Source organism: Gavialis gangeticus, unplaced genomic scaffold (assembly GCF_001723915.1).
Source record: "Gavialis gangeticus isolate Ggan-Ray unplaced genomic scaffold, GavGan_comp1, whole genome shotgun sequence".
In the NCBI taxonomy this organism is placed as follows: Eukaryota; Metazoa; Chordata; order Crocodylia; family Gavialidae; genus Gavialis; species Gavialis gangeticus.
The window spans coordinates 1,632,022-1,652,914 of NW_017728982.1; positions in this window are offsets into that span (position 1 = coordinate 1,632,022).

Consider the following 20,893-nt stretch of genomic DNA (forward strand, 5'->3'; position numbering starts at 1 on the left):
GTGGTGGGTACAAAAGGCTGAAAAGGAACCATAAAGAGAGCCGTGCAAAGCGGAAGGAATAAAAAGTGTGAGCAGGGAGGGATGGATGGAAAGCAATAAAAAAAGGAAAAATAAGCCCAACTTTGGAAGGAAGAGTAGAAATTGCTTGCTCGGAAGAAAGGGCCTGCGATCATAGTTAAGATTTATCAATACAGATAGAGTGCTTAACAAGCCAGCCCATTCTCCCCGTGTCACCGTGGCTGGAGTGCCAGCGCAGCCGCTTTACGGCTTTTATCCTGGCGCTCTCGTCTTTCATATCTGATCTCTTTTCTTCTCCCTTGCATCAACGTCTCTTCTCTTGTTCTCCCTCTTTATTCTCCTGCACTGGTTCTTTTCTCTTCGCTATCTCATCTCCCTAACCCTTTTCCTCTCGCCACTAAATTGGTTTGCTGCGGAATCACTTTTGGGGCCTTTAAAACCTCTTTAGCTTCCTTTTCGGGGCCTTTTGTTCAGCTCTCCCTGCCCCTGAGCTACGGGCAGGGTTTCAGAAGAGGGGGCTCTGTCGGCTGCTTCTACTCGGTGTCTCGGGCTAGCACTCGCTGCCGTGGCTGCTTCTCTTGCTGCGCCCCCCCTCACCTCCTTCCACTTTGGGCTCATTTTCTTGCTGTCTCCAAGGTTACACAAACTAGTTTCTTGTGCTTCCCCAAGCTCCTGGCTTCTTCCCCCCCAGCCACCTCTTGTTCAACACTCAGGTCCTGTTTGTCTGCTTCCTTGCATGGCCTTTCTGGCTTCTGCCTGGTCAAAGCCTGAGGCACCTGGCTATTTGGAGACCTGCTGTGATGTGCTGGCTGGTGGGAAGGGGTCCCTGAGGTTGGGCTCTTCCCCCTTTGGCTTGCAGAGACTGATGCCTCTGAGACACCAGACTCCATCCCCGAGTCTCCCTGCGGCTGCGACGAGTGTCTTCATTTCCCCGGGCCTGGGTCCTGCTTGGGGACAATCTTGGGATACTCAAATGGGTGTGTTGATGAGGGCTGGGCTGATAGCTCGGGGGGTCAGGGTTGCCCAGATGCCGAAGCACGCGCTAGGTGCTCGCCGCATCTTGGGAAGAGGCAGTACTGGCCCCGGGGGAGCTTGCCAGCAAAGAGGATCCATTCATTGAATTGAAATGAAGAGGGACACAAAGCCTGGGAGGCAGAAAGGGGTGCGCTGCAGGGCTGGGAATAGCCCTGGGGGTCCCGAGTGCCCAGCCAGGGTACCTGCCCTGTAGAGAAGAGGGGGGGTCCCCACGTTCCCTGCACCCCTCTGTGTCGCAGCTGGGGCAAGATCAGGTCTGAAGTGAGGGCTCCTTGCAGCGAGGGCTTGCAGGACATGCCAGTGACCACAGCACAGGGGCAGACAAATCTGGATACCCAGAAACATGCTTACCGCTCCTTGGATACCCAGGACTGTCTCTGCCAGGGCCCTTCCCGATTCCCTGATGAGCTACAGCCCGAAAAGAGACTGTGCAAACCCACATCCAAAGCCACCAGATGCCACGAGGAGCCTGGAGCACCCTTGGCCAGGCTGCCCATGCCATCCCCTCCTCCCAGCACCCAGGCCTCGGTGCTGCATGCAGAGCAGAGGCACCCGCTATATTCTCCAGGGTCCCAGGCGCAGGGCTCCCAGCTGCCCAGACAAGCTCTGGCATGGCCCCACACTCGTCTTTCCAAGGGTCTGGGACTGCCACCCATCACCATCGTATCTGGGCATCTCGCATGTCATCAGCAACCATGGGGAAGGCTCCGGTGGGTGCTATGGGTGGCACCTCCCCTTGTCCTGGGGCAGGCTTTATCCCGGATTGCAGCAGGGGCTGGGGATGTCTGCCCTGCTCATGCTGAACAGAGCTGAGGGGAGGGAGTAGCTACTTTTACTGCCTGTCCCTGTGCTTTCTAAAGGGCACCCAGAGCTGTGGGTCCCAGTGGGGTGTGGGGGGGCACCGGGGCTTCAGGCTGGCTCACGGCAGAGCTGTCCTGGGCTCTCCCTTCTGCATTTCTTGGGGAGGCTGGCTGCTGCAGCAGCTCTGCCCTGCAGGTAGGCTGGCACTCAGGTGGCAGATCCCAGGCAGGCATGCATCTTCCTGGCATCTCGGTGCCTTCTGGCCAGCCTCCTGTCCTGATGGCGCTGGGCCCTGCTTGCAGCAAGGGCATCCAGGTCTGCCCTGGGGGATCAGCTGTTGCTTCCCAGCAGCTGGGAGCGGAGGGGCCTGGCCGATTGCTTGTGCGGCCAAAAGATGGCAGTGCCTCACCGAGACACGGCGGAGCGAGGCTGCAAAGGCAGCCTTCCCCGGGAGCGCTGGGGCTGCCGTCCCGCTGCCACCTGCACCCACTCCAGCCCGCTTTTCGTCCGGGCTCTGCTGTGTGCTTGGGGCGCTGGGCACGGCAGCCCCGTTGTCAATGCTTGCACTTCAAGACACGTTGCATTTCTGTGCCATGGGCCCGTGGGGCGGCACCGTACCTCCTGCTGTGTTTTGGGGTGATTGGCACCTCCTGTCAGAAGGTCCTGAATGCCCCGGGCACCGGTCTATGCTTGGAGGTGACAGTGTCCTGGAGGTGCCTGTGAGGAGCTTTTCTCCTGCCCCTGTCCTCTAGCTAGTCATTTGACACTGAGTTCAATGGGACTGAGGCTCTTAAATGCCCCTGAGCCACTTTTAAAACTAGGACTTAGATGTGTAGGATTTGTAGCAGCGGAGCGATGTTTGTGGGGCTGAACCTGCAGCGTTCTCCGGTGGTGCCACAGCCCTCAGGATTGAACAGAAACCCCGTCCCTCCCTGCAGAACGAGCCCTTCTGGGGCCTTTGCCTCGCTCGTTATCCATTCGCATCTCTGTGGGGTGGTGGGCACTTTTCCTCCCGTGTTGCAGAGAATGATCTGGGCATAGAGCGGCGAAGGGAGTCGAGCCCAGAAGGAAGTGCTGTCGCAGCAGGTTTGGAGCTCAGCTCCCAGGCCTGTGGGCAGACTGCCTCCCTCCACCCAAGGTACTGGAAGGAAGGAAAGGAAATGTGGTCGGGTGTTTGTGGTGGGGCTGGGGTTGCATTTGTGTCTCTGCGGCTTCTCTTCCTCTGAACAAGCCCCGTTGAGCTGTGCTGGAGGCACAGGAGCAGATGGAGACCCACTGCCTCCAGCTCTCCAACCTGCTCAAGAGCATCTCCAGGCAGGAAAGGGGCTGCTTGCATTCATCTCCCTCAGCAGCTGGGCTTTGGCCCTTTCCTTTCTCCATCACTCATGCAAGGGACAGTGGGGAGCACTGGCAGCTGGAGAGAGCGTGGCTGGTGATACCAAGGTGACGGTGGTGTTCTTCATCTGGGGAGCCACCACCTCAGCCTGAATCAGGTGCAGGGGAGGCAGGTACCATGGAAGACCCTCCGCTTACTCTTCCGAAGCCCCTTGGCCCACTCCGTCAGCACCCCTTGTATTCCCGTGAGGGCCTGGCCAGGAGCTGCTGACCACGGGCCGTTGCGCTAGATCCCAGTCGGCTTTTTCTCACCTGGCGGGAGGGGCAGCCAGATGTGAGGGGCTCATCCGGGCATGTCCTTGCAGAAGCTTGAGGACTCTGCAAGAGCTCGAGCCTCTGCATCTGCTCCAGTGGCTGGTGGCAGCTTAAGAAGCTCTGCAAGGGCTGATCTGTCAGAGGGTCTGGTCCAGTGCTGATGCCCCATTATCCTCACCCAGTGCCCAAGTCTGCAGGGATGTGAGGTTACCATAGTGATTAATGCTTGTGCCGAAGAAATTGGCAGTCGGGCTGCCCTTGTGCATCTTCCCGGTGGATGGACAGGTGTGTGCCTGGAATAACACGCCGGCGTCTCTTCCCCCGCTCTTCGCTCCGCTGTCTGCGGTGTGTTAGGCCGTGCGCGCTGACACCGCCTGTGCCTGTCAGACTCCAATGAGTTGATGATCTGGAAACTGGTTATTAAGTATAATAACAGTTGTTTGGTTTTAACAGTTCTGCTCGTAAGTGCCTAAGTGACAGGTGACTCAAGCCACCATGCCAGGCTGCATTTTAAGTGCCTGAGCACCGGGGCTTTCGCAGGCTGGTTTCTTAGGCTGGTTCTCCTGAGAGAGCGAGCGGAAAGGGCTTAGCTAGCAACGCCAACGAGCTGGACCACGGGAGCCGAGGCGGTGGAAGGTTTGCTCAGCAGAGTCCAAGGCACTGACTTCACGTCACTGGCAAGGGTCTGGTCCCCTGGCTCCTCCCTGCATCTGAGCCACCTCGAACCCTGTCTCTGCCTCTCTCCAGAGACACTGGGTCGCTGGCACCCTCTGGAAATGCCTGGCCTGCACTCGGCAAGCCCCAAGCGATGCCCCCGAGAGCAGTGCAACAGACAACCCCCTATTGCTGCAGCGTTTGACAGGCCCGCGGGTAAATCCAGGGCTGTGTGTGACTGTGCTTCCCCTCCAAGGTCATTGCAAGGAGGCTGGGCGGGTGCAAGTGGGGTGACTGACGGGGCACAGAGCCGTCCTCCTCTGCCCGACTGGTGGGGACGTAGTCATTAACTGTCCAGCTGCTCGGCGGCCGGCGTGACATGACTGATGGGCTGGGTCCATTTCCGAGCAGACAGGTGTCTGCATCATCGCTCACCCCGGCATGAGCCGTACCTGCACACTGGGCAGGCATCCGTGGGGCACAGAGACCATGCTGCTTGCTCCCCCAGCAAGCCAAGGCTGGGGTGCCCGGGCAGGGGGAATGGGGGCAGGATTCCTTTCCCCAGAGCTGTCGGTCGTGCCGGACTTCGTGTCACCTTTGATTGATGGTCCGTTTCTAGAGCCAGGGCTAGAGAGCATCTATTTAAAGCCGGCAGGCCCAAGGCACCTGCTTGGCCAGTCCCTTCTTCAGCCAGCACGAGACAGAGGAGACGGTGCTGCTTCCCGAAGGAGCAGCTCAGAGGGTCACAGGCACTTGAGCAGGGAAGGTTTCTCTCCCTCTCGTTTTTTAAAGCTCTTTTGAAGGAGATAATTTGGAGTAAAGCAGTTTATACAGATCAGATTCCCTCTATCTCAGACAAACACACTCTCCTGTCCCTGACTGCAAATCAACAGGACGTGTTTCAGGGAAAGATCATCTTGAAGGAAATGGATTTCCCTCTACCTCTTTGCCTTTTTTTGCTTGTATTGCTGAAAGCTGGAGTGATCATAGAGTCATAGAAAATTCAGGCTGGAAGGGAGCTCAGGAGTCGCACCTAGTCCAACCCCTGCTCCAAGCAGGACCAGCCCCAACTGCATCATCCCAGCCAAGGCTTTGTTTAGCTGGGGCTTAAAAACCTCCGAGGATGGAGATCCCAGCACTTCTCTGGGTAACCTGTTCCAGTGTTTCACCACCCTCCTCGTGAGAAAATTCTTCCCAATATCCAACCTCAACTTCCCTTGCTGCAGCTGGAGCCCATTGCTCCTTGTCCTGTCGTCTGCCCCCACTGAGACCAGTCCAGCTCCATCCTCTTTGCAGCCCCTGCAGGGAGCTGAAGGCTGCTATTCAATCCCCCTCTGTCTTCTTTTCTCCAGACTAAATATAATGGGTTGTGAGCTTAAAGAAGCAATCCCTATTCTTCTCTCTCATGTGCCATGTGGTTAGGGGGATCAGGAACCCGAATAACCAAACCAACTGGGTTTAACACCTACTTCTACTTCGGAGTTTACAGCAATTAAAGAGCTCAGTGCAAGAAACAAGGCACCTGGCAAAGACTGCAGAGGGGCTGCCTGGCCTGGGAACGGACTTTCCAGATGAACTGGCAGGGATAGCTATTGGCTATGACCTTCAAAAGGCAGGGTGGATATGCACCTGATAGACTAACACAACAATACATATAGAGCACAAAGTTTTATGAACTCGAGTTCACTTTATCAGGTGACCATCAGGGCAACAATAAGCCTGACACAATTGCTGACTTTTCTTTGCTCTTTCAGAGTGGGATCTCAAAGGGCTAGGGTACTCTGGGCCATCCCCAGCCCATTGGAGCCCTGACCGTCCAGCACTCGGTACAGAGTATGTTCCCTTTCCTCCTGCGGTGCCAGAGACTGTCCTGTCTGTGCTGGCCTGGTGTGCGGGGCTGGGGTGTGCATTGCTGCGAGCACAGAGATGCCCGATTGTGTTCAGCAAGCCTCCGAGTGCACCTGCCCACGCTGAGATTCAGGCAGAGGCAGGGGAAAGGGCACGCTGCTCCTAGACCGTGGCTCTCTGCGCTGCCCTGGGTCAGCTTGCTCTGTCTTGCAGGAGGAGATGGCTCCCCGGACGGCTCCGGCAGACCATTCTGTGCTGGGCGTGGACCCGTCTGTCCGTCCCCTGGGCCTGGCTGCCACAGGGAAAGAAGCAAGGGGGCTTTGATCATGAAGCAGCCTCCCCGGGCGCTGGCTGTGTCGCCAGGAGAACAGCTGCTTCCCTTTCATGCTCTCAGCAGGAGGGGATGACAGGCAGTTGCTGCAGAGTCCAGACATGAGCCTCGTTCCCCACTGAGGCAGGGGCAGCATGTGCTTGGGAGCAGGGGGCTTGTACCACCTCAACCCCACCCTGCTGGGTGGCAGGTAGCTGACAACTCTCCCCATGTCCCGCGTTGGTGCTGTGAGCACGCCGTGGGTGCCCCGTGCCCTGCCTTGCCCTGGGGTCTGCACTAGTCCCAAGCTGCTGCAGTACAAAGCAGCAGGCACAGGCTGTGCTCCGATGCCGGACCGAGGGTGTCATCTGCTCCGGCCGTGGACACTCAGTGTTCCCCAACCTGATATTGGGATTTGGCTTTCTGGAGCTGGCTGGAGAAAACTAAGGTTTTGTGTAAATGGGCCTGAAGAGACAGGTGTAGATGGTGCCAGGCAGATCTGCTGGGTTTCACAGCATTTTGCAAGGCGAACCCTTGCTTTCCAAAATCTGCAGGCATTTGGGTGGCATTCGGCCAGGGCTAGACATGGGTCATTGGTGCTTTTTGCCTAGTGCTTGCACTCAGCCAGGCACCAGCTAATTTGAAGTTGCTCCAAAGAGAGTTGCACCTCAGTGGAGAGGGGGGTCCAGGTGTAGTGCGTGGCCCGCACTGGCCCTGTACTGTGCGGCACCGGAGCTGCTACCCTGTGACTGGGACACACTGCAGGCATGCAATTGCAGCTGCAAAACAGGTGCCGTCCACTAATTGCAGAGTCATAACCACAAAGCAATCCTGGTAATACAACGGCCACATTTAATTAGTACTCAATGACTCTGGAGCTCATATAGACTTATACATTAACGCCAAAGAGGCTGATTGCGAATAATGTTAAAACAACCACCACTTGAGGTAGCAATTGTGGGTCATAGGGACTGCACATCCTTGCACAGTGCCCAGAGAGATAGACACACCTGGCAGCTGCACCAGTGCTGCTTTTCCCAACAAGGTCCTTCCACACCCACTTTTATTAGCCCCGATTCCTTCAGAGAAATGCCAGCAATCCTGCACTAGGGTCCATGTATTTACGTTTTCAATCATCTCTTAGTTTGTGAGGTGCATGTGGGCCCTCGTGCCTGTCTGTGCCATTGCACTCCCCTCTCCTACCCCCCTGGAGGTGCTGGGAGATGCCAAACATTATAGTCAAGTGGCAAAGTCTGCAGGGCCTCCCCACATAGCTCCTTCCAGCCGTTGCTACTGCGTGCACCTGGCCTGGCCCCTGTGGCTGCAGGCGATGCTTCATGCAGGTATGAGGAGGTGGTTTGCAGTCGACCTTACATTGCATCGATCACCTTGTTGCAGGTGGTTTTCGGGCCTGACAGAGGGGAAATGCTTGTGGGGCCTTGGGGAGCTGTGTTTGCATGGAGAGCAATGGCTGTGGGTGCTGTTTCCAGGCAGGACCCTGTGCATCTTGTGCCCATGCACCTCTGCTGTGGGACCCTGGGGTGTGGTGGCTGGGACTGGAGGTGGTGGGGAGCTGGCTCCTGAGGGACGTGATGGAGTCTCTCCTCCCCCCAGAGCAAGACTGGCTGCCTGTCTGGAAGGTGGGCTTCAGTCAAGCAAGCTACCGGGCTCTGTGCAGGGGCAATGGTGACTGTTCAAGGCTGGGGAGAGCCAGGAGGCTGGTCTAGACACTTGAATGACACCTCCAGTCTGCAGCCCCATGCGCCCAAGGAAAGATGAGGGTGATCACAGGACCGGAGTGGCCTGATTCTGGCAGACTGGCAGTGTCTGAGCCGCTTACAAAGCTGGACAGCCTCTCCCTGCCCTGCCCCAGCTCTGTTCCTCCATGTCTCAAGTACAGGATGCACACGCTGCATTAAAGAGCAATTGCAGGGGAACAGACGTTGTGGAAAGTGCCTCACCCTGCTCCTGCTGCAGATGCCTGTGCAGAGAAGCATCGCTCCTAGGAGCACACGGGAGCCCTGCTTTCGGGGGCAGTGGGCGGGATTTGTGCATCTTGGTTTAAAACCGTCCCTTCCAGGCAATGAGTGAGCTATGTGCAGGCTGCTGGGCTGCCAGTCACTGGAGCCAGAGTGCTGGCGAGCGGGAGGGAGCACGGCTGTGCTGCAGAGAGAAGACAGAAACACTTGGTCTGACAATGTCCCCAGGGAGAGTTGGCACCCTGCCTGCGGAGCGGTTGGATGTGGATGGGAGCAAACGCAGGGGTCAATGCTCCTGGGGGGAATTGGAGAAAGAAGGTGGGGAGTTCCCTGCCAGGGCACCTTAGATAGCAAACAATAGCTCTAGGTTGTGTCAGGCCTCGCGGTCCCTGCAGAAGGGATGCACACATGCATGCACACACACACCTCCACACCTGCCACTTGCCACCCTGACCCGAGGGATCTGGCTGTGAGCCCCTGACTGATGACACATCAGCGTTTGATCCTTGGCACCCTAGGCTAGGGCTACCACAAGGACTGAGCCCATGGGACCTGCAATCACATGTCTCTGGCGCCTGAAAGGAAGAAGCAGGTCTTCTAGCATCCAGCTGCTAGAGGGAAGCACTGGGTCGATGAGGCGATATGCCCATTGCGAACATGCACATGCTCACTGCTGTTTACATTCATCCAGGGGTCCAGTAGGTCCCTTCTCGCCTTCCCTGCTGCTTGCCCAGTCAAGGGTTGGTTCATGTCTTCTGCTCTGGGCTGGGAAAATCCAGCTCCTCCCAGCAGGTGTCACAGGTGTTTCAGCTATCAGCGAGGTGCGGGAAGTGCTGGCAGCTCGCTGGGGGTGAACCCTGGTGGCGGTGATCCTGCTGCGTGATCCCTGGCTTGCAGCAGTGGATAAATCCATTTCCAGGAGGTAAACTCAATGCTGGGGCTTTGAAGCAAGGCCGGTGAGCGTGCAGAAGAAGGGGGTCAGCTTGTCTGTTTTGGAGGGAGGGATACGAGCTTTCTGACTCTTGGCTCAGCCAGCTCAAGCCACCATCACCCACCTTCTGGGCTGCTGCTGGTGCAAGGCACTGTGTGCCCCAGGTCCCCAGATGCCAGGCAGGACTGGCAGCTCCCTCCCTTACAGGACTGTGAGGACGTGCAAGCCAGGCCTGCTCCAGCTGCACAGGGGAGCTGGAGTTGAAAGAGCTGCAGCGCACAGAGGTGCCCATTCCCAGCAAAAACCTGCCACTATCATAAATAAAAGCCTGAAGAAATAAAGGCTCCAGAACTTCTTTTCAAAACTTCACTTCACCTAAACTAAGCTTTCTCCACTTAAATAAAACAATTCTTTCTTCCCGCCCTCAGCCCTTCAGTCTTTTGAGTTTTGTATTAAACACTCATTATACCTTTGGTGTGACAAATGATTGAAAAGTGTAATTTGAAAGCTAAGCTCCCCATCACACTCTTCCCTATTGTTTATTTGCCAGCTCCAAATGGGTTGACTGCCAAGTAAAGTAATCAGAAGGTAATAGCCTGATATCGGATGAATCCCCAGAGCTGCCAGCAAGCTGGAAAACTACAATCTCGGTGCTGCCTGCAGTATTCATGCGCTGAAAATAATTGTGTAAAACAGTATAGCTGGGATCAAACTTGGGCTGACATTTTGCATTGTAAGATTTGCGTATGGCTCGGTCTGATGTGGTTATTAGTAACTTGCTTGGGGGCAAGACAGCCAAAAGTGTCTCGTCGAGGGACGTTGTGATTCATTTGCCCATCGAGATAAGACAGCATCTTGCTAAACCAAAGTGCATATCTTTATCACCGTCTCCTCCCTGCCTCCATTCCTGTTCGCTTTTCCCCCTGTTGCTGCAATCCTTGCAAAGAGGTGATTTTATTGAGTGTGGCAAGTGGCAGTTCATTAAAAAGTGGGAGCAGATGGGGAAGGGATTGTAGACGAAGATTAATGATGCACACCGACAACTAAATAGGCCCAGGTTTCGGAGTAAACACAATCACTCCGGCTTCCTGGGAGCGGGCAATCCTCCTCTGTCAGCTCTGTTCTAGTTAGCTGGCAATGGAGGTGCTTGGGAGAGCTAACAAGGAGGGAGGCTGTCTTGGGCACCGCAGTGGCACTGTTCTTCCTTCCGCCAAGGAGGCTGACAAGGCAGACGACGATGTCTCCGGGGGCGAGTGGGGATCCTCCACCCGCCGGCAATGGTGATGGAGAGGAAAGGACGTGGACTGAAGTCTAGCGGTGGAAGCAGGTGCCAGGACAGCTGCGCAAGGGGTATTTTATGCCTGACTTCAGAAGAGGGGCATGACAGCTGGGAGTGAGGGCTCCTGGTCCTGCAGCCAGCCACTTGCCTTCATTCCTGTGCTAGGTGTCTCCTCTCTGCTTGCAAAGGATGGTGCTGGTGGAGCTGGGGGCCAGGCATCCGTCTGCAGGGGTCTGACATTGCTCCGCTCCTGCTGCGGCCTTCCCAGGGCTTTGTGCCCATTCCCCACCTTTGCACCCCCAGATTGGAAGTTGTGTGTTTTGAGAACATAAGAACATCAGCAGAGCCGGACTGGGCCAGGCCAATTGTCCATCAAGCCCAGTATCCCATCTCCAACGAGTGCAGGGGCGAACGCTACAGAGGGAGAGCATCGAACTGGATATCCCTAGAGTGATCTATCCGCTATTCAATACCCTCGCTGGCATCTACTATTATAGGTTTAGAGATGCCAGAGGAAACGTCTCCAACTGTTCTGTTCAATAGCTATTAATAGATCTAGCATCCTGAATTTATCTAGTCCCTGTTTAAACCTGGCTAAGCTACCTGCCTCCGTTGCCTCCTGGGGCAATGAATTCTGCAAATTGACTATGCGGTGCGTAAAAAAGGACTTTCTCTTGTTAGTTTTAAACCTGTCACCTGCTCGTTTCAGCAGGGCCCCCTCATTCCAGCGTTGTGGGATGCAGTGGGCAACAGGTCCCTGATCACTTGTGATTTGATAGACTCCTATCACCCCCCTCTCAGTCTTCTCCCTTCCAAGCTGAAGAGTCCTAGCCTTTCTAGTCTCTCCTGGTACGGCAGCTGCTCTAGGCCCCTTTGGGTTGCCCTTCTCTGGACCTGTTCTAATTCTACTACTTACTTTTTAACACATGGGGACCAGAAGGGCACGTGCTATCCAAGATAGATGTGGGCACCCCATGGATTTGTAGAGTGCTACGATGCTGTTATCCGTCTTGCTTTCAGTTCCCTCCTTAATGATGCCCAATGTTTTGTTGGCTTTTTTTTGAGCATCCCTTGGTTCACTGTTGCTGGCAAGCAACAGGGAGAGCCCTGGGTCCAACAGGGCCACTTCAATTGCAGAAGGCTGTTTCCGCTGTCCCTAAGCAGCCATGGGACAAGGGGCCCGGCCAGGGAATCTTCCCCTCTCTCCATGGGGAGATCAGTGATGCTGCTGGCAAGATTTGGGGCAACAAGGAGATCCCCTTCTTCAGGGATGGACTGACTCCCACCCTGACTCACTGTGGAAAGCAGCAATTTGCTCAATGATCTCCTAGCTGCTCCCGTGGGGTTGTGGCGGTGTGTTACAGGACCCCCCACAGCTTCTAACCAGACTGGGTGGTGCGAAGAAATCTCTCCCTGCCCCGAAGCGGGACAGCCCGCTCACCCCCTCATCCCTTTTTAACTGTGTGTTGTTAGGTCAGCATAGTCACCTGGGACCTTCTCCCACCCCATCCTGCCTTTCTGTGTCTAGCTTCTTTGTCCTGGGGGTGCTGATGGCTTTTAAAAGGATTGGTCTACCTTGGTTAGGTTCAAATAATGCCTGCTTTTGGTTGGTGCCAGGTGATGAGGTCAGAGGAGGTTTTTAAGGGTCAGGTTGCCTGGTTTGGGGGGCGCTCCCTCCTCCGGCAGGCATCTTGGAACAGACTCTGAAGCAGGTGTCTCAGGCTGCTGTCTGCATGGATCAGTGAGCATGTCTAAAGATTAGTTAGAAAGCTCCATCTAAGTTAATCAGATGCGTATCAAAAGTGCCACTGAACTCTATATTTGATGAAAGGCTCACCATATTTTATATTGCTCAAGGCATCTTCTCTGAAACCCCTTTGTTTTCCTCTCACCCCATTCTCTCTCTACCTGTATGCAGCGTGCTGGCTGTAAACTCCTGAGGAAAGAAAGGTCAGACAGCCTGTATAGCTCCCTTTGCTCGGCTGGCTAATGCGGGAGTGGCTTTTTCACTTTTGTCCCATACAGGAGGCTACCTCTGAATGCTTCAGGCTGTAAGAAGCACAAGGAAATACACTGCTGGGGGCAAAGCACCTGCAAGGTCTGCAGGGTCTGTGTACCCTGGGCTGCACAGAGCCCTAACAAAGACCAGGGCCTGGGTGGTGGCAGTGGTTACCCCAGGCTTGTGGGTGTGCTCCCGGAAGGGGGTTGGCCGGATGTAGGCACCCCGGGGAGGCACCCAAAGCATGGTTTTTGGCCAGGTGCAGTGCACCTGTGCAGAGGTGGCTTAGCACAGGAGCACCCCTTACTGGCTCGCCACAGGTCCTGTCCTTGCATTGGAGGCACACATCGAGTGATGTGCCCAAGTCTAAACAAGGAGGTGGTGGCAGAGCAGGAACCAAATCCAGACCCCAAAATAGGGCCCCAAGCCTCAGGGAGCCCTTCTGACCAGCAGGCACAGACTCCTTCTGCAACCCCTGACCGCTCCCTGGCTCAATCTCTACTGATGCCACCTGCATCCAACTTGGAGGGCCACGGCCGGGCTCAGCTGTGGGCAGTGGAGAGGCATGAGCAGTACAGACAGACGGCTGCTGCTTGCTTTTGAAAGCAGAGATGTCAGGCCTGGCTGCTCCTTTGGGATGCTGAATGCCCATCAAAAGGCTCTTTTCCCATGTGACAAAGCTCCCTTTCCCCTACCAGGCTGTCACGGAGTTTCTTCTCATTCCTCGTGACTGCGCTGACCTCTCTGCATGGCTCTGCAGCCATGCTAATAGAAAGGCCACATGCCAGCAAGCATCCATGCCATGGGATTGAAATACAGGGGCCATTTATCTTTCAGCAGGATGCTGCTTCCTGCCAGGAGGACGAGCCTTTCATTACTGACAGGGCTGTAATTTGGCTGCGGTTTCCAGAGGAGTGCCCAGCGCCTTGTGAGAAGGGGCTGGGCTGCATGGCATGGCAGAGAGCTCCCTTGGGGCCATGCCCTCAGAGGTGCAAGCAGGCCCTGGGCAGGCCGTTAGCTAAGAGGGCACAGACGACAGGGGCTGGGGGCAGCCTCCTTGCCTCGAGGATGCTGTGCAAGGTGCCCCCAGGCTCTCGGCCTCCCCTCTTGGGACTGTCCCTCCACAGGCATCACAACCCCACCTGGGATCTCCCCATTCCCTCCCACTGCTGCGTGCTGGGCTGGAGGTCTCATCCATCTGCGTGAGTGGCAGCAAGGTTAGGAAGGGGACTGAGCAGAGGACAAGCAGCCCTGTAACATTTGGCTCAATGCATGTCTATACTTTCCCATCCTGGGGGATAATTGGACTGCAGCAGGGCATGCAGTGCCCTCTCCTCAAAGGAAGCAGGCTGTGCACTGCACCAGGTGGGGAGGCCACCGAGCACAATGTCTTGCCCTCCCTTGCTCTCTTTAGGGGGCTTTTCTGTGTGTGTGGAGGGAGCACGTCTCCTTCCTGCCCGACAGTCAGCTGTGCCCAAGCAGGCATCGCGGCAGGTCAGAATTGGGTCCCTTCCAACAGATGGGGACCACCCATCGCCGATGCACTTGCACAGCTGCACTGTGCAGCACCAGATACCATCAGAGGCAGCCAAACAGAAAGGAGACTGCAGTGGTCACTAGGTAGCAAGTACCCCCAACCCCAAAGTAACCACAAACATGCATACACGGCCAGGAGGGAGAGGAGGGGCCGGTGCCCAAAGCAGCACTGCCAGGGAAAGCATAAGTAATTTAATAAGGGGATGTTTGAAATTATATCATCCCAAATAATATAATAAACCCTAATTTACTCACATTTATCTCCTGGAGTTTTTTCTGAAAGCCGTAATCTTGCATCTTCTACAGTGATGGATTAGCACGATGGAAACTCCGCCGGGGAATAAAAACCCACATCGTGTAGTTTTTGACATGTTATTATTCAGTTTTATCTCAGGTTGCTCATTCCCGGGCCATTACTCATGTTCACAGGGATTTTTCTCGCTCTTATTTATTTATTCTTATCCTGACCAGAAGCAAAGATGCTTACAAATCAGCCGTCCTTTCCCCTTCTTGGTTTGATGGTGTTTTGGGTTTTCCCCTCCAGGGTTCAAAAATATACATGCACTGAGCATGGCTAAGATGCGTCTGCTGGTCCAGGCTGTGGAAGTTCGTGCTGTGCTCCCCGCTCTGCATCTACACTGAGTTTCTGAAACCAAAGGGATTTTAAGTGCAATTGCTTCTACATACCTCGGTTCTGCCCTCGACTCTCAGCCGCAGATGGGGATTGAGCAGCCCGAGAAGCCTTGGGCTATACGGAGACATTGCTGAGCCTGGCAAATACTTGCTACCTGGCGTGGAAACCGGAAGGGGCCAGATTGGCCCTTCTTTGCTCATTTGGACGGGGTGTGCATCGTGACATCACTCATTTAGGGCTGTGACGTCACTGAATGACGACCAACAAGGCACAGCATCTCAGCATGGAGCTAAGGGGCCTGCAGTGTCTTTTTTGGACAGGAGGTAGGACTTACGGTCACCGAAACCCCTTGGCAGTTAGCCCAAGACTGTCATGAAACCGCGTCTCCTGAGATCTGGGTAGTAAGCCCAGGCCAAGCCACAACTCAGTCGAGGTCTCTTTCCTCCCAAAATTCCCTGGCAGCATCAAGGGGGGCTGCAGGATCCTTCGGTTCCTGACTTGGAGAGCTGGGCGGTGCGGCTGTGGTGCTTGCCCCAGAGGCGTGCGTTGCCATCCTGGCTGAGGTCCCTTTCCCAGTGACTGTGAGTCTGAGTCAGCCAGCAGAAGGGCCTTAAAGTGGTGTTAAAAGAGTGAGGGCATGTTATTATCAAGGTCCGTGGTGCAATAACCACATATGACAAGCGAATCATAGAATCAGAAAATGAGGGTGGAAAGGGACCTGAGGAGGTCACATTTAGTGCAACCCCCTGCTCCAAACAGGACCAGCCCCAACTACATCCTCCCAGCCAAGGCTTTGTTTACTCGGGTCTTCAAAACCTCCAAGGATGGAGAGTCCACAACCTGGCAGCATCAAGTGAAAAGGACGTGCAAGGAAAAATTAACATAGAAAGAGGCTTAGGGGAAATGGTTAAACCACAGCCCCGTGGCTGACCCATCACCAAGCATGGGATAAAGAGCAGAGGGGCATGGTGGTGATAGAAGAGGATTTTGTAAAGGCCTGCGCTGGACAAAAGGTAATAAGGGACAGAGACAAGGCCAGAGCCGGTTGCTGGGAGAGGGTACTCAACCTGAATATTGCATGTGGCTCCGCATGGCTTTGAAGAGGTGGACTGCTGCTCACGGGGGCTTCGGCAGAGCGAGGGAGTGAAATGCCAGGGCACAGGTAGGCTGGGCGGAGGCAGGGGGGTCTCTCAGCAATAGCAGCCTCTCGATCTCTGGATGGCAGGCACGTGTGTTTGCATCTCTCAGAAGCGCCCTGCTATCACCAGGCGCTTGTGTAGATAATGTAACAAGGCAGCATCACACCTAAACGTTGGCCCAAGAGCTTCTGAGGTTGGCAGAGGAAGTGCTTGTTATCAGAAAGACTGGTCCTGTGGCTAAACATTTAGAGATGCTTTGGGCATCAGAACGTGCAGTCATTACCCCTTTAATTTTTAATGCACTATGCAGAATAGCTGCAATGATTAAAGCCAGGAATGAAGAAGTCCTCAGTTGGTAGCTTTAATTATTCCTAAAACTCTGCTTTTATTGCTTATTAGCAATTATGCATTGCAGTACCCAGGATGCAATGCCCTGCATTGTTTTCCTGCGAGGGAGGTTTGTTGGCTGAAGTGCTTAAAGTCACTAAGAGGTTATTAAATAACTGCAAATTACATCAATAATGCTTGGTAGGGCGGTCTTTTATTTATTACAACTGCTTCGTTTACTCCCAGCCTTCCAAGAAATTTTAAAAATTCAGAAACCGATCAAGGCTTTGACATGCACGTGGTAGAGGAAGTGCTACGATTCTTCTGCTGAGCTGGGGACCTTTGTCACATGCGCTGTGTGTACAGGGCCCACTGCGCGTGTGCTAGGTACCCCTGGCCCTTCCAGCACTATGGAGGGAAGTGCGTTGGCATCCTGGAGCCAGGGGCAGTGCCCAAGGCTTGCTCCATGCTGCCTGCGGCACCAACAGGGAAAGGATGTCTTGGGTTCAACACGCATTTTTTAACCTCCTAACCCTCCATCAATGAAATTCTCCCTTTGCAAAGTGGTAGCTCAGGGGTAAGCTTCTGCCTTTGTCATTAACAGAAAGAAACTCCTACCCAGACCAGTGTAGGAACACATTGAATTAAAGGGGCTGTGAAATTAGGACGGGATATTTCACGGGCCAGCTCAGTGAAGCTGTTTGAACTGAAATTGCCCTCTGGGAAAAATCCCACTGTCTTTTGTTGGAGGCTTTTGTCGCGGAGTTTTAAAGAACCAATCATTAGAAAGTGGCATTTCACATTAAAATTGTTCCCATCAGGCAGTGACATTTCCTGGTTCCTTATGGCCAATGGACCTTACCCTGCCTCCGATTCAAATATTCCTCCCATTAACATTCCTTCCCCATCTGTTAAAGCACAAACAGAAAATTGCGCTTTCCGTGTACAAGATATACAGTAGATATCTGTATTATTGACTTTTATAATAAAGTATGCCTATTGCATATAGATAATGCATGCAGGGCTGGCTGTGAAATGTAGAGTTCTCAGCAGGGAGGGACTGGCAGAGTGTGAAATACTGGAGGGGATCCAAAGAAAATCTGCATTTTCAAGGCATTGTGTGTGCAGCATTGAAGGGACTCGAGAACCCAGTGAAAACCTCCCCTAGAAGCCATTCTTCACCATGGAGGGTAGAGTGATGGGACATGAGGCAGAGGAGCAAAAACGTTGTCTCTGGGGCCAAGTGGCAGCTGCGTGACCTCTGCTAAAGGTGCTGTGAGTTGTCTGATGGAGGGCAGTTTATAAGTATGCAGCATATTTCTCCAGAGACATTAGGCAGGGCACCATGACTCTTCCAGGCTCTGGGAACACCTGCCTGTTTCCTGGTCACTGGGGCCCTGGTGGGGACCCTCCCACATACCAGGTGACCAGTCCGGAAGGGGATGGGGCGGTTGATTTGGGATGGGGGGACCCTGGCTCAGGCCGCGGGATTATGCTCAGCCCTCCCAGCATGCAATGAATATGTGTGGCTGGCCTGGCTGGCAATAATTAATATGCACAAGCAGGGAATGTGAGGGACTTTGAAGATTTTAGCATATAGATGAGCCTTGCAGATTTCCAATTACCCAGGGTGAATATACATGTGGAACGGGGTGTAGGGAGGAAAATGAAGTAACCTTTGGTCGGTTCATCATCGCCGATTAGGGCAGTGATGGCGCCTGGGCTGGCGAGCACTCCTGATACCTACGTGCCTCTGTCACTCTCACTGGCTTTGGGTCAGGCTCTGCAGGCCCCTGGAATCAGTTGCTCATCCCAGGTAAAACACCAGCACTGAGCACTCCTTACTGATGGACATGAAAGCCCCATCCCGTGTCACCAGTTATATTTTACACACTGGGAAACAGAGGCAGAGAGAGGAGAAAGACTTTATCTCTTGTTGGGTCACTCAGCTGGACGGTGGCAGGGGTGGGGTAGATGCAAGTCTCCTTGCTGGCCATTGCTACTATGGGGGACACAGCTGACAAGTTGCCTGGCTCCTGCCCTTGGTCCCTTTGCCAACTTTCCCTTTTGAAGCACTTTATTCACCCAAAGCAAAACTAAGAACCCATGGAGCCGCTCAGCCCCTTCACACAGGGTCCTGTTTCCCCCCCACTTTGAAATCAGCCGCTTTCCAAAATGAAAAATGCCATTTGCAAAAGCTCGCCGTTTCATTTTTTCAATTTTGTTTTGCAAGTTCTAGCCTGTGCCTGAAGCCACAACGGCGTCCACAGTGTTTTCAAAAAGATCCCCATGCTTCATTTACTAAAACCTGGGCTTGGGGTTACCGTAATTAGAACAGCTTGAATCAAAATGCGGAGACATCTGTGAGAAATGGAAGATGGGTCCAGTTAAATGGGAACAACTTTAATGTGGAGAAATCTTTTCTACCTGGGGAAGAGACTTTGCTGTGTAGGTGCATGCCCCAGCCAGGCGGGTGTTTTGTGGGCACCCTTGTCAAACACCCATTGCTGTGGTTCTGTTGTTACTATTACTTTTACGGCTGTTACCAGTGAGATCATCTTCACCTTTTTTTGCTGGTTCAGTAAAAAAAAATACCTGAAACCTCACTATTGCCACCAGACGAACACGTAAGGTGACACCTGCCCTATCAGACATCAGATCATTGCAGCACATCCATGGGCTCTTGTTTAAATTGGGCGGAAAGCTGCAGCCTTCTCTGAGCCCTGGCCTGGCTCAGTCCCTGCCTCAGCCGTCCCATCCCTCCCGCTGCAGACAAGTTTGCTGCATCTAAACTTTACACTGTGATCGCAATTAGCCAGACAACAAACTCCATGTTTGACTAGCCCTGTCTAAATTTGCTTAGCTCAAGCTGGAATCTGCAGTAAGTAAACGATTTTCTGTTTATATTCAGCGCTAATGAAGAGCCAGTGAACATTGCCCATTAATAACTTAGAAGATGATTGTGTTTGCAGAAGGCCTGTATACAGCATGTCATACTTACTAGGGTGCGCCTGGCCTGGTATTGATTTCCCAATAAGCGCCAGCTCTTTTCTGTTGTGTCTGCATTTGTTTCTTCCAAGAGGGAAATAATCTGTCCAAAGCATTAACTTTCTCGAGTGACTGAAGCCAAGGGAGGCCACCATCCAGCCTCCAGCTGCCCAGGCTGCAGCACTGCTGACCTGGTGATGCCCTGATGTGCTCTGGGATGGGCAGACAGGCTCAAAGCATTCGATGCCAGAATGACTTTGCATGCCGCTGACCTCCTGCAAGAAGTCTCTCCACCTCCCCTGCCCACCTAGGAACACAGCATTACACTAAACTGACCACCCTGAGTGCTTCCTTGCAGACTTTCAAAGGGGGACCAGAGGAAAGTTCCTCCATGAGCCCTCTCTCCCCAGCTCGGTTTGACTTTCCAGGCAGAGCTGGGGGAAGAGCACGTCTGACCTTCTCTCCTGACCTCCTTGTGCTCCGCGGACCTGTTCCCTGCTTTTAAATTCACGTCACCACCTGCTTGTGTTTTGTATTGTCATTAAGATTCTCCAGACCACGTCCTGGGGAGGGTCAGAGGGAGACGCTTTCTCTGACAAAGGTGAATATTTTAACATGTATGTATTTTGGGCTGTGTTGCTGGCTTTGAGCCATTGTGTATCACTTGTCACTCAGCTGCTTCTTGGGGGGATTTCCTTGTAAGCCGTAGAGGTGAGTGGGCTCTACCGCAGCAATAAAGGAGAGGATTTGATTTATGTGGAAGAGAAGGGCAGGGACAGGCGCTCTGAACCGAACCCTGGCAGTCCACGGCTGCAGTTGGCAGCCCTTCCAGCTCACACCTTTCTGCTTCACCCCAAGTTGAACAGATCCACAGTCATCATCACCCTGAGCTGTTGAAGAGCCCTGTGGAGGTTCCCCCAGAGCCAGGATAATATGGGTCCGGCTGTTACTTGACCTCCTCTGAGCTTCTTGGTATTCTCGGCCCTTTGCTGTGAGCCCTCCCCAAGCTCCCAGCCTGCTTCCAAAGAGCTGAACACCGAGCTGGGCCATGTCCTCGCTCTCGGCACACACCTATCTGCTCCTCTGCATGTCTAGGCCCCGTAGGATAGCACCGGTCCTCTTAGCTGTAGCATCACAGTGGGAGTCAACACCGAGGGGCTGCCAAGTCTTGCGCACAAACCAGGCAGCGTGGGACCCTGCTCCGAGCAGTGACCGCTTCGCGTTAGAGTTGGCAAACAGCACGAGGAAAGGGCGAGGCGCAGAGAACAAAGTAATGATGAATAAAATTGCACCTACCACCCACTCCAGCCTGGGATCCAGGAGATCCTGGTGGAGCGCATGGTGTGAGGAACCCGGGTGCAGAGCTTTTGTGGCTTAACTCCTCTGTTGTACATCCCCTGTCACTCGCAGCCAGGCCCCTGAAAGCATGGTCTGCATTCCCGACAGCCAGCATCACCTGCTGGCTCTACAACGGGAGGGTGGATCCAGTCCTGTACCAGCTGTTGGAGATGAAGCTGGAAGATGCCCCATGGTGACATACTTTTCTCCTAGCCCTGCTAGGGAGGGGCAGGCTTGTGCCCTAACCGTGCATGGCAGGCCCAGGCTTTCGCGCGTAGTCACCGTTGATGGTTGTGCCTGGTGGGTGGGTGAAGGGGTCTCTTCTTTTTTCACCCAGACGTTGGATGCTACCCAGCCAGCTGTGCATGGGCCACCACTGCCTCTGCAGAGCTGGCTGGGATGTGCGCGTGGCAGTAACCATCGGCAG